Source organism: Camelus bactrianus, chromosome 18, assembly GCF_048773025.1.
Source record: "Camelus bactrianus isolate YW-2024 breed Bactrian camel chromosome 18, ASM4877302v1, whole genome shotgun sequence".
NCBI classification, from domain to species: Eukaryota; Metazoa; Chordata; class Mammalia; order Artiodactyla; family Camelidae; genus Camelus; species Camelus bactrianus.
Genome location: NC_133556.1, coordinates 40958302 through 40972711, shown reverse-complemented (window position 1 = coordinate 40972711; position 14410 = coordinate 40958302). Strand labels below are relative to the sequence as shown.

The window sequence follows — 14410 nt, the reverse complement described above, 5'->3', positions numbered from 1 at the left end:
CTTTTCCAAATTCCTATGGTGTGGAAATGCTGATTTAAACCTGAAGCTGAGGTGCCCATGCCTGTGCTCCTTCTCTCTCCCATCTACCTATCACTTCTCTGTGAAATCCACCTGTCCAATACACAAGTTTGCAGCCGGCCAGCTCTTAAATGCAATGTGTGCCACCATGTGTCAATGCTGGTTAATTACCATAAACTGCTCTCAGAAGCCCTTACAGAAAAAACAGGTGGACCCAATTCCCTGCCCACAAAGAAGAGGAATTCTGCCTTGCCTTCACCTGTAATGTGCAGAAACCCTTCCCTACACTAAATTCAAACGTATGCTTCATCCGTGTTTATGTTTGCACAGGACTCATTAAAGAACAAGGTGTCTGCAATAATTCCACCTCGGTTCCTTTCCAAATATACAGATTAGCCCAAATCAGATCCAGAACAGACACAACTCATCAAATCCGCAATGAAACACACTGGATTAAGAACAAAATGCTTGTCCTAGTCCAGAAAACTACGGGTCCCTCTTTCTTCCTGTCATTATACAATCCCACCAGAACTCAATACTTTGCTGTCTGCTCATCTGGCAACCAAACTCAGAGAAGAGTCAACTCAGCAGAGCGCCCTACTGGGGAGAACACCCCGCAGCAGCACTGCGAGCTTCTTGCCCTCCCGCATGCTCTGCTGACCTTTAGTGTCCTCCGTGACCAGGCCAAAAGAGCTGTTCCCAACAGCTGCAAAGTCCCACACATTAAATAAAAGCAATTTTAGACGATATGTTACATATATACCCATCTCTGAAAGCAGCTTTTCCAGAAGCTCAAATCTTCAACATTAATCTGCAAAGGCAATCCGGGTCCCCAAGGGAAAGAAAGTCTTAAAACGATGCTAAGGCCTCCAAAGTCCTCTCCAGAACCATCAATCAAACTGCCTGCAGGTCTGCAGCTGCAGGCGGCTACATGTTGTTTTTAAAGCACCCCCCTCCTGCCTTCGTGTGCTACAATGTCCCTCTACGCCCTCCCATCTCAGGGTAAGAGCAGCCGCTGCAGAACCTTGCAGGGCAGCACTGACAGTACTGGACACAGAGGATCAGAGCTAAACTAAGCCTTCTGATGACACGAGCTTGTCACTCTGTCACTTTACAGATGAAGATATATATAGAGAGGTGGGGTGATCTTGCTCAAAGTCACACAGCTAATAAGTGGCAAAGTCTATAACTCTGCTCCTCCCTTCAGCGTGACGCCTCATCTGGGATGCTCACAGGGTTCTCTCATGCCTGCCTGACCAGTCCTTTCCGGTCACTGATAACCCACCACAGGGTCTGTCCGCAGACTGCCTTTTCAACATCTTTTCCCTCCAGTTTCTCAGGAAAAAGGCTGCTCCGGCCACTGTATGACTTCCAGCTCACCGAACCCTCCGTGCTGAGGCCAGTCATGCCTGTGTATCCGGCACCCTGCTCAGAGGCTCTTCCGTCCCTGCAGGTGGATTTTTCCACTCTCTGCAAGACACCCCCTCAAGGGAGCCTTCCTCTCGCCCTCAGCATGGCAGGTGTCCCAGGCCACATCCCGAGCTGCCCCATTAAGAATGCTTGTGCCCAGTTCTGCTAGTCAGACCAGAAGCTTCAGAGCCCAGGTTAATGCCCGGGTCACCAGGCAGAACTACTGCCCATCTCCCAGCCCCTACCCAGCAGGTCACCAGGAAGTCACAGTAGGTGCCCCACCCAATCCAGAAGGCTGTTCACTTGCCAGCACTGATGATGACTGCTTTCCAAACTTTGGTGAGTTTCACACAAAATAGCAGCTTTCACTTTGAAGCGGGGTGGTTTCCCTTCTGCTGTCCATCCTTACTGGAAACATCAAGGGAAACCAAATCGCCTTTTCTCAAATCTATTCTGATGACACATTTCCACCCACAATACTCACATACTCAAGAAGATTGGGTCCACGTGGTTTTGTTTCCCTTACGCTAAGTGGCTCAAAAGACTTTGGGATTCTTTCTCTTTGGAGGGTATTTGTTTGTACTCAGTTTATCAGCTTTAATCTGTTTTTGTCTCTCTCGTCAGGGTGCGTGGCAGTTGCCACTTCTCTCTCCCTACAGCAGCCTCCCTCCCAACTTCTAATCTAGGAAATCAGCTGTGATGAGGGGCCCGGGGGAAGTCACAGAAGATGGATCTAAGGCACAGAGAGGCGACATAATTTGCCCGAGAAATCAGCTTCAACCCCCAACAGTGTGTCACGTCCCTCTGTTTAACTCTTATTCTAAACTACTTAACTTTTAATAGATTATTGTTATAAACAGATGAGGTATCAAAATACATACAAGGACACACGTCAACTCTAAGATTTTCATTAACTCCACTATTTTGCTTCTATTTATTTTATTTGTATTAAAAGAATTAAGAACCTCTGCAGTCAATATAGCAAAATGTTAATGGGTTTTAAATCCAGAATATAGAGGCATAAGTGTATTACTCACACTTTTTTGTATATTCACAAGGTAAAATGATTTGAAGGTCTCTCTCCCCTGCCCCCTACCCACTACTGGCTCTCACCTGATCTCCCAGACCACACATCTAACAGCCTTTCATTTTACCCACAGCTGAACTCATCAGTTTTCCCGCAGAACTCCCTCTGCAGCTTCCCCTCCTCAGAGCACAGCAGGACCATCATTTACCGTATTAATCCACACAAAAAACCTGGCCTTACTCCATCCTACCCACACAGACATCATTCATCCTTTCATTTTACCATCTAACATGACTTCAATCTGTTCGCTTTTTCCCACTGACCGTCCCACTTCTCAGGTGGAAGCCACAAATACTTCCCACATGGAATTATGAGTCTCCCAGTGGCCCCCCAGCCACTTTTCCCTACTTGACACAAATGGGATTCTGTCACTCCCATGCTTTTAAGACTCTTTTCAAACCCACTGTTCTTAGAAGAAACTCCAAGTTCTTCACCTGGTGAAGGTCTTTGCCATGAAACTATCAGCTCAGGGAGGGGAGGAACCGTCCTCTCCCCTCAGCCCCACCCTCTGGCAGAACATCACCTCTGGAGGACCTGCTGAGCTACACAAGCCTGTATTCTAACCCTGGTCTTGAGTTCTTAGCAAACTGCTTCACTTATCCATACAAATCCAAGGTAGATTAGAAAAATGTTAAATATTTAACTAGACTTTTGATTTGGGGATTTTGCACTAGCAACCTGCAAGTACATGTTCTAATACTTCTGTCTTCTTAAAACCACACCCAGATTTCAGTGGTATCTGTGGAATGCTTTCAGAATAAAAGGAACTGTACTTTCACAGACATTATGTTTTATAATATGAACAACCTGGACAGGGTCACGAATAGAACCGCCTAAAAAGTGACAGAAGACGGGTTAGAGGCATAAAGCAACAGGTCGCAAGGACAGTAAGAGCAAAGTTGTTTCTCCAAATCCACCCTAAAAAGTGAAAGAACAGAAAATTCTGAATTTTGAAAGTAAAAGACTATCATATAAAAAATAAAATAATCCTCTTCATCAGGGTTTCAAGATCTGACTGCAGAATTTTTAGCAGGCCATACTGAATCCTAGCACAGAAAAATCAGATGGACTAGTGGTGAGTAAGTTCCAGGAAAATGGCAGTAAAACCTCCACTTGTAAGAGGACACACAACCACTTGTCGAAGGTGATTGTAAACCACATTCTGGAGAAATTCAGAAGATTCAGGTTCCGCTTCCAGATAGTGATGACAAGGAAGAACCGCTTGGATGCACGCTTCTAACTGAGTCACCGGCATTCTAACACTGCAGGGGGAAAAGGAGGCCCTCAGTCAAGAGCAGAGGTGTTCCTGTCGTGTTTCGCAGGCCACGCCTCGGGCACTCAGCGCCCTGCAGCAGCCCGGCCCCAGGCGAGGACACGCAGCGTGGCCCCCCAAAGCAGGAAGGGCACTGTGCTTGAGAAAACCCACCCCTGATGTGGGCAAGAGGGGCTGGTGGGGTTGAGTGAACCTATAAATGCCCACAGAAACACACCTGCATTCATTCAAGTGATACAACCAAAAGTAGCAGGCTATTTTGCAAAATTTCAATTGTCAGTGGAAATTTTACCATTCCTTTCTGCTTGTCCCCTGCACTCTGAGACAGGCTCAGGCTCTCTCACACCTGCAGGTCTGATGCAATAGTTGTGAAGTCATTTTACTTTGCTGCGATTTTCCTCGCTTCCCGTATCACTCGGTCTGTCCTCTCTTAACACAGTCAGATGTCTCTCCCTGAGTTCCTTGCTCCTGCTCCTCAGATCCTGAGATAAAGGGCAAGTGAAGACACATGACCAGAAAAGGCACTGTGGACTTGAACAAAGTCCTCAGTGACCCCCTAGGTGAGTGCTGCCTACCTGTCAACTTCAGTTCTCAAGGTTCTTCCCAGGGTGAAATCCAGCCAGGAGAGTGGCCCAGGCCAATTAAAAGCTGTGTGGCTTGGGTGCGGGGACAGGTGCAGGAGCTGTTTCTGGAGCCGGGCCCCTCCCCACCTCTGCTCCCCTCTCTCCCTAGGCCCAGCTGCCAAGCCCCCAGCCTACCTGATCTTCTGCATTTCTCTTCTACTCTATTCCAAACAATTTTCCTCTTCCTTTTTTCCCAAATTATCCCCAGCTGGAGTGATTTTTCAATCACAGTATCTGAAAAAATTTCCTGCAGCCGAAAAAGAGGTCTCCAGAGGGCAATGCCCATACGCTGTTTCCTGAATAGAGCCCCAGGCTGGGGGGACCCTCACCAACACTCCTGGGGGCATTAGACCTGTTGCGGGGTCAACCACCCTCAACAAGTGTTTGCTGAGACCCCAAGGCCCGCACAGCATCCCTGCTCACAAAAATGTAGTCAGCCCACTTATCAGTTATTAAGAAGCAAAAATACAAAATTGCTTATGTTTCTTACTAAAATTATTTATGAGATGGAAAAAGAAATTGTAATAGGAAAGAAGAAATCTGACTCCGTGTTGGATCTGTTCCTTTGGCTTTAATCCTTTGCCCTGTTTTCTAGGCTCAGACTAGTTAGCTCTACACATTTTTGAAAGAAAGTTGACTTTAGCCTGAAATATACAGGAGAGCCTATTCTCTGGGCTCTGATCTTTAAGGATGTTAGCTCTTCTGCACTTATGTAGAGTGTTTCAAGTTGCAAAATAAAGAATAACCTTATTTTTGTTGAAGGTTTTAAAGGGGCACCATGATTTCACCCACATGGACAGCTGCAAGGACAAAGGACACCAAGGACAAACAATTCGTACAGCAAGAAGTTTGCAACAACCAACCACACCCCCTCCCCTTTGCAGTATAAAAGGAGCATGAATTCTGACTTGGGGAAGAAGGTTCTCCAGGAAATCAGTCTGACATCTTCTGGGTCTGTCAGCTTTTCAGATAAAGTCACTATTCCTTGCCCCAACACCTCATCTCCCAGTTTATTGGCCTGTCATGCGGCAAGTAGAATGAGTTTGGACTCGGTAACAAAATACATTGGAGTTAGTATGTCTCAACTTCTTCCTCATTTCCAATATGTCACATGCACATCATTTATGATCTAGTGAAAATAATTCATCAAAGACAACAATAACAAGAAACTCACCTAGCTATCAACACTGAAGTCACAACCTATTAATTTTACATGCCATTTAACAACAAAACCAAAAAACTTAATATAAAGGCTTGATTCCATGGAAATAAAATTATTTCTAGTCCTACAAAACTTTTTCTTTTCTATTTTCTTTTCTTTTCATTATTGAAAGGAAAATAAAAATCAAATCATTTTATTTCACGTATTTTTGTTATAGCTACATATTTTAAATACTACAAAGAGATTTAAATTGCAACAAAAAAAGTTCACATATTAGTATAAATATATATATACAATCAATGGGGATTAGGAAAAGAATAGACATTTACTAAAAACCCACTGCACATCCAGTCTTTTACAAGCATATCCTGGAATATAAGCTCTATGATCCAGGGGTCCCCCACCCCCATTCTCATTGCCAACTCCCTTAGTAATCAACTACCAAGGCACCAGCATAGAACCACGCAATCAGTATTTTAGGTATAAGTGAGGCAATTAGCTCATTCAATTCTAAAACAAAAACCCTAAAATAAATACTGAACTTATTTACAGATAAAGAAAATTGGACACAAAAAAGTAAACTTTCTTCCTCAACGTCACGAAGCTATTAACTGGTAAAGGCAAGATTTGAACTCGTCTGCCTGATTCTAAAAACTAAGGTGGAAATCCCATTCCACTTGAGATGGTCCAGCAGCACAAACTATCACCCTATCTTTGTTCAGATCAAGCCTTAGACAGCCTGAGACAGCACCCCTTTCCTATGGAATCCGAGGGCAAATGATAAAAATAAGGGTTTTATATCCAGCAGTTTTCTTAGGTCTCATTTACATAAAGTGTCAGCAGGTCAGCAGAAAAAGTCTGGGCAATGTGAGTGGGTCCAGAGCTTTTTGCTGATAAGAAACTCTATCAGGATAGAGTGACATTCCCATGAGAGGCCACATGGACATAAACTAAAGGCAGCTGAGCAATGAAAACTAGCAAGACCCTGGAACTCAAGCAAGAAGGATACTTGCCATCCCACACCCATTTGCCTCTTCATCCATGTGGACACAATGTCAGGAGACCCAGGTTCTTGTCCAAGTTACACCATCATGGATTCTCACCCATAAAAAGTTATGACTCTATGCTGTCTTAAGTCCTTTCCAACTCAAATATGATGACACCTATATCTAAGCAGAATCTCTATGTCTCCACTTCCTCTCTTCTAGTAGGAGAATAATTCTATGGCCACAGAGAAATCCAATAAAAAACCATGCATGAAGCCAGGAGAAAGTCTGCTTAAGAGACTTTGCTCTCACGCTCAGTGAATAAAAACTCAGAAAAAGTGGTCCTTCTCCCTCAGGAATTGAGAGGTAGCCAGATGTGTGTGTGCGTGTGTAAATCAAATACAGTCAAGTCTGGGATGTGAACAGATTTTTTTATGTCACTGTCATTTCTAGGGAATGAGCCAACTTTTAAAGTAATTTGAATCTAGTGTTCTGAGAGAGTCTCAGGATCTTTTGGTGGAGGAAGGGAAAGGAAAGGAGGAGAGGTAATGAAGCAAAGGAGTAAGTATACTGCTAGGGAAAGGCAAAACATTAATTTTGTTCCTACTGGCATAACATACAAATTAGGAACTGTCTTTCTCCTGATGTCTTGTCGAGCACTGAGTTGCAGAAGAAACGACAGCCTATTTCTCACTGAGCTTGTGACTATACGTGACATCTTGTAGACACAGATAATTTACCCTGAACAAATGCTAGCAGCAGGTTGTAATTCTCCTGTTTTGAGAGACAAGAAAACAGGAGTTCAAAGAGGGTAGATAACTTGACAAAAGTCAGAGGACCAGTAAATAAGAGAGGATGAATTCAAACTCAGATCTGAAAGCGGAGTCTCATCTTCCCACTCCCAAGACTGGAAAATCCTTAACACACAGGCTCCCCAGCTCCCCTGCAGTGTTCCTGGCACCAAGCATTTCCCATGGCAGAGGTCTCCAGTTCTCACAGACACAGCACTCTGTGCAGCCAATGACCTTCATCGGATCTTGATCACCTACCTGCCACGCCCACCAGGCTTCACCATACAGGCAGGAAAGCTGGCTTTCAAGTGCATACGAAGCCACCCCCTGTCTAACCTGGGTTCTTCTGGGGCTTCTCCAGCCTAAAGGCAGCCATGAAACTGCTCACAGTTTGTACATGAGCCACACTACCTCTCTCCATCTGTCTCCCCACCTATACTACTTAGCTATGACCATTTTGAGAATCTTGGAAACAAATTTTTAAAAACACAAAAGAAAGGATTCTGTAACAAGTACTTAATACTTACAATTTTAAATGACAAGTTACAAAGTGAGTATTTACAAACCGAATCTGCCTTCCTAGGTGTCAGTTTGAACAGTTAAAATATATAATAGCAAAAAATTTTCACTTACAAAATTAACAAAAACATCAACAATAATCTGGAATAAACTCTAAAACAATGCCCATGTTGTACATGGAGAAAGTACAGGACTGTACTGAGTGGTAAAGTAAGAGGTGTGAATGTAGAGACATCAACATATTGTATGGAGGAAAGTAGTTTTGTAAAGATGTACGTTCTCCTAAATATAATTCAAAACTTACTAAAAAATCCCATGACAACTCTTATCTGTTTTTTTTTTAACTTGAAAAAAGTATTTTAGAATTCTTCAGGAATAATAAAGTCATAATACTAGCCAAGAAAATTAGGGATGGACAAAAGAATCAAAAAAAATCGCATTGTCAGATATTAAATAAATTTTTACAATATGTTAGATATAGCACTGGAATAAGAAAGTAAGATTGACAGAAATAAACCATGAGCTCAAAAAGAGACTCTAGTATACATAAGTATTTTTTACAGGTGGGATTTCAAATCAAAGTGCAAAGTATGAATTCAATAATTGTCTTGGGACAATCAGAGAATCACCTGGAAAAAACAAATTCTATTCCAGTCACAGTGACCACAAGAAAAATTACAGATAGTGATGTAAATATTAGAAAGTACTAATAAGAGCAAATACAACTCTTTGCTCATATTAATTCAACTTCTCCTCTCTATAACAAGTACTATTATCATCTCCATCTTAGAGATTAGAAAAACCTACAGAAGAGATATATACCATTATAAGAAAGTATTTCTAAGAATAAAATCAGGGATAAAACCCAAAGAGAAGACATTTACTATCTTAAGATTATTTTGGGCCACAACAAAAATAAACCTACTGAACAAAATGAAAGGCAAGATATGACAAGTAAAAGCTCTGTGATACATGTTGATGAAGACAAGGGGTTAATGTTCATAACATACAAAGAGCTGTCACAAAGCAACAAGAAGCTCCCTCACTTAAATGTGTGCAAAGGACAAAAGGGATCATTCACTTTTTAAAAGTCAGTTGGCTAATGAGTGAAAAATGCTCAATACCTCTCTGGTCATCAAGTGCAAACTAAAACAAAGAAAAAGCACTTTTGCTCATCATATTGGCAAATGTTTTTAAAAGATATTCTAGCTAGTGTCCATCTTTGAGAGAACAAACTGTTAACGATCTTTTAGGAGGACGACATATCAATGGATATGTAAACTCTGAAAAACGTGTGTACACACACACTGAACTCCACTTTTAGGAATCGTTTCATTTAGAAAAAAAAAACAGTTCAAAAAGATGTACTCATCAGAGAATTTACACAGCACTTTTTACAATGATGGGATGAAAAGCTGAAGTGAAATCATATCCAGCGATAGACAATTGGTTACATAAGTTATTCTACATTTTTTCATTCCCCACAGGAGAAGGAATTTCTAGAGTCACTTGAAAGGAACCTGTGATGTATGTAATTGTCACATCCAGGGACTGAATTTCCAGAAACCTTAACTAAAGGAATACTCATTCAAGGTCACAGGAAAGTTTGTACAAGAAGGATGCCAGTCAAACACCTTTTCTGACAGTGGAAAATGGAGAACACTTAAGTATCCACCATCAAGACAATGATGCCGTAAATCAAGGCGAGCTGTAGGCACTAAGGGGCCAGCGTTTCGGCGTGGTCCAAGGCCTTGTCCACAGTACTCTCCCACCGAAGGTGTCCTTGCACAAGAGACCAAACCTACATATCAGGAGACCCCTCTACTCTATCTGAAAGGACCGGGTGAGTGTGGAGTGGGAGGAAGTCTATGATATACCCCTGAGTGAATAAACCGAGCTGCAGAAAACATATACTATGGCCTTATTTTTCAATAAAGCATATATACACACACATATAGATAGAGTTCTGATATACGAGCATGTATGAATGTGTATATATATATGACATAGGCATAAAGGTCATGACATATATACACCACATTTTCAGCAGTTTTTACTCTCAGGAAAAAAGGGGAAGGGATGTAGGGGCCTTTTGGTACCACCACAGTTCTCTTTTCATTACTTCAGTTAAGTATACTTGGAATTTCAAAGTTTATTTAAGTCCGAACTAAAATGGAAGATGCCTCCACAAGACAGAATGCTATACTGGTCATTAAAAATCATGCTAGGGGGGATAGAATATTGTAGAAAAACGTGTAATAAGCACAATGGAAAATGGAGTTCTCCACACAGTAAACAGGCACAGAGTGCTCGCTGGTTTTTATGACAGAGGAGATACACAATGATGAAAAGAACAGAAAATAGATGTTAAAGTGTTAATTATTATCTCTGAGTAGTGGGATCAGGATAGACCCTTTTGCCCCTTTTTTCAGACTTTTATATTAAATACACATTATTTTTCATCTAAAAAAAGCATTTTTAGATGTCTAGTACCACACATTGAAAAAATACACGAGTACTTACAGAAACAATAACTAGGAGACACCGCAGCAGCGCCACACAATGTAGAACGGGCGATCCTGATTAAAACCACGCAGTTACATAAGGACCCACAAAGTGAGAGCAGCTGCTGTAACAGGGCGTGGACCCCTTCTATTTGTCAGTTGTGTCTTCAGGGCTGAGGCAGTTCTGAGCACGGCCAGTGTCAGTGCTGGTGTCTGGATGGATGCCACTGGAGGTGAGGGCACCTGCAAGCCGAGAGGAAGAACAGAAATCATCCTCTGCTTTTTCTGTCTTATTTCTTTGTTACTTTTAAAGAGAGGCATAAATAAGATAAACTAAATCTTCCCTACTGGAATTTCAGTAATGAAACCGTTTTCAAAGTGTTCACAACTTATATTCTGCCTATAACTGTCTTTTCAACAAAGCATCATATTTATTAAATGTTAATTAACACAGAAAATTAACTACTTGTTAAAACCTATTAAAGAACGTGAAATGCACTACGTGAAAGCACCAAGCCTGCAGTAACTACCTTAGCTGTCTTCACGGCAGTGCAGTCAGCCCCCACCATCCCGTAGCCCTGAGCTCCTGATGCTGCTAAGAGAGCACGCTGCCACCTCAGATGGAGAGAAACGGTGAAAGTATTTTCTGAAATGTACAACACTGACAAAACATAACTGACAAATCCCAGGCTCCTTTGAGGCTGTCATTTTCTGTTTCTGACCAACACCCGTCAATGAGCAGAACCACCCCATTTCCGAGCCATGGGACTCACGTGGGAAGCAGTTTTGGAGAAATTTCCAGGTATAGTATGTAACCAACTATACATAGAACTCTGAAAAAATAAAAGATTCAATACCCTGATTTGGAAGACACTCAAAATATTCTCCTAAGCCTTAGTAGCTGGAAAGGCTGGGCTTTTCCTAAGCCACTTATTTATTTCACAAACAGTGAGCATCTCCCACAAACCCTGTTTCCCTGTGTCTGCTGGGAGCCTCAGGCACACTCTTGCTGTCGATCATATAAGTCACAGGGCAGACACGTGTGTCTCACGCCTGCAACCCTAATACAGGCCCGCCTCCTAGCATCACAGTTTGAACTTGGCCCCATTTTCTAACCTGTTTATTTGGTATCTGTTCTTCTGTAAGCTGCCTGAAATGCTTTTTGGAACAAGTCAGAAGAATGAGTGGGTAGAGAAATGGAGAGTTGGACAGGTGAGAGGTGGGCAGACAGACAAAGAGACTCCAAGAAAAGGGGAACAAAGAAAATTCCCTATGCAGAACCCTCTTCTAGTCAGGGAAGAAAACCGCCAAGGAGACGTGTGAAGAGGCAGGTGGCTTAGGGCTGTTTCCTGGATTCCATGAAAAGTCACACCAAGAGATGAGAGGGTAGAACTATAAATAATAAAAGAAAAAAGCATGCATGCTTGAAAAATATATCTACAATATGTACTTTCTAAAGAATAGATTCAAATCAGCAGGGCCCAATAACACAATCCTTGGGTATTTACAGAAATGAGAATCCCATCTCCAAACTACAAGGCATCCCTTAGGAGCACTGAGAGTTTTCACGGAGTGGTCATAAAGCCGTCACCGCAAAAGCGATGCTCTCCTGCACTTTCGAGGAACCAGCAGGTGTGCTAGGGCTGCCCACTTGTGTCACTTACACCCCCCAGCACCTCTACGGTGGGGACGCCTAGCGAGCCCCATCTCTGCAGGACAGAAAACTAGTCCGAGAGACGCTAAGCCGGCCAACCAGATCTCCATCTCACAGGACTGGTCATTCCAGAGCAGGACTTGAACTCGTACCCACGTTTGTAATCACGGTTCTACCATGCTTTGTGTGCTTATTTTGTGTATAATACATTTGTTTCTGGCATAAAAGGACATTTAATAAATGATCGGTTGTCTCGTCTATCTCATTAGCTCACAATCTTTATATTTTTGAATTGTAATCTTTTCCCCTGGAGAAAGGAACGGAAAGAGCAGTGGTCAGAATGAGCTGGGGCTCAATTCTTTATCTGTTACCCCATCTCATCCAAGTCCCCAACCAGGGAGAAGGATCAAATGTCCTCTTCATCTTTTAAAGAGAGTTTCCAGTGATGGAGACTTACTCAACTCCAAAACCAATTCTGGGGGAAGGGCACATGCAGCAACCAGAGCAGTATCATGTATAGGAAGGTAAAAAGAGCTCAGGGGGTCAGCCTGATTTAATTTCAATCGATAAAAGAATACCACACACTAAAAATACTAGCATGCAATGGATTGGCTCTTTCTTGACATCTACCAAGTTTCCACAGCCCACATGTAACATTATCGTGAACTAGTGAAAGGAAGAGTCCACGGATAGGGAAAATCAATGCCACAGGCAGGCTGAAACCCAGGCTGGAGGAAAGGAAGAGAAAGGGCATAGTTAAGAAAAGGGGAAAGTCTGGGAAAAAGATATCATCACAAGGATCCTCAAGCATCATTCAGCAATCATAAAATCATTCATTCAAGAAAGAGTTACTTAGGTCCTATTTTGTGCAAGATATTACAGAGGGCAAAGAAAGACCGCAGCGTCCATAGTAGCAGCAAGTGGCGAGGCTATAATACAGTTCTGGTTCCGGTACGTTGCACACTTTTACTCAGTATAAAGGGAAATAATAAAGTAAAATAATACTATGTAAACTCTACACATTGTTGAAAAAAAATTAAAGAAGACCCAAATACCTGGACAGACACACCACGCACATTCCTGGATCAGATGACAGCGCTCTTGGAATGTCAGTGTTAGACAGAGCGATCCATATATTCAACGTGGTTTCGATCACAATCCCAGTGGGCTCCTCTGCAGTAACTGACTAGCTGCTGCTACAATTCATATGGGAATTCGAGGGTCTCAGTAACCAAAACGTACTTGAAAAAGAAGAAAAACGTGAGAGGACTTGTAATTCTCAATTTCAAACCTTACAACTATATCTCCAGGTGAGATTAGAGGCCATTTTAAGTTATTACTGTGTTTATCCTTATTTTCTAAATTCTCTACAACGAATACACCTGTTAGAATAAGAAAAATAAAAAGTAAGGTATCTTTTAAAACATGCACAACGATTCATTCATTGGGAAAAAAATTATTTTAACTATAAAGCAATAAACAAATATCTAGTGAAAAAGGACTACTTAAAAACAAGGGTGCATTTACATTTTTCATAAATTGAAAACTGAAAAGCACAAACACATCAAGTTTCTAAGGAGACCTGTGAAACATATTAGTAGTTAGTTTCAAAAATTCTAATTGAACAATGAAAACTCAAGAAAGGGAAAATCGTGATTGACAGCCAACTGCAAACACATGGAGAGCAAAGGCCTAGAAATCACAGTTCCTTTAACTCTGCTACTAACTCAATAGGAGAGGAAATTCCTCCCTGAGGGGACAGTGGAATCCCATGCATAAGACATGATACACAGTACAAACTGCACTAGAATCTGGGGTGATTTTCTTAGAACAATTCTGAAGTTACAACATTGCTGAAAAACTATAAAAACACTGACAGACAGATTAAAACACACAGTCATATATATTATATAGAAACATATGAAGTCTGCTCCCATATTACATAGAAATACAAACGTATTTGTGCATTTATAGGCACTGATTACTTTATCTCAGATAGAATATTTCAACTAAAACAAAAAATCAATAATACACACCTCTTGTCAAATCTACTTGATAAGTTACTCTGCTATGTAACCATAATGTGTCTAAGATAGATCTAAAATTAGTGAAAAAGATCTTTGTATGGTTTCTTGAATTCTTCTCAAAATTCCAAGCTTAATTTTAAAATAGATCTGAGCAGTATTTCTATATTATCTTTTCCCTTGTGAAATGAACAACATAGTCTGTTGTCAAAATTCTGTCCTTACAATGATTCACGAGCACCGTATCCTCACAAAACTGCTGGACAGCAAGGCGCTATCCAGACACTGTGACCAAACAAATGAAACACAAGGAAGACAGTGACACTATTCTAGAGGGCATATAATCTGTGTCAACACCG

The 14410-nt window shown here is 41.7% G+C and overlaps 1 protein-coding gene across 8 annotated transcripts in view; it reads right to left on the bottom strand.

The window, feature by feature from the left end:
* The window catches only part of LOC141573949 (trafficking protein particle complex subunit 9-like), a 126643-nt gene that overhangs the window by 78713 nt on the left and 33520 nt on the right, over positions 1–14410 (bottom strand). For all 8 annotated transcript variants that reach the window (XR_012500457.1, XR_012500452.1, XR_012500453.1 and 5 more), the window contains exons 6-7: positions 13083–13268; positions 10393–10616 (exon numbers count right to left, since the gene is read on the bottom strand). The gene's annotated coding sequence lies outside the window, so the exon portion shown is untranslated. The remainder of the gene's footprint in view (positions 1–10392; positions 10617–13082; positions 13269–14410) is intronic.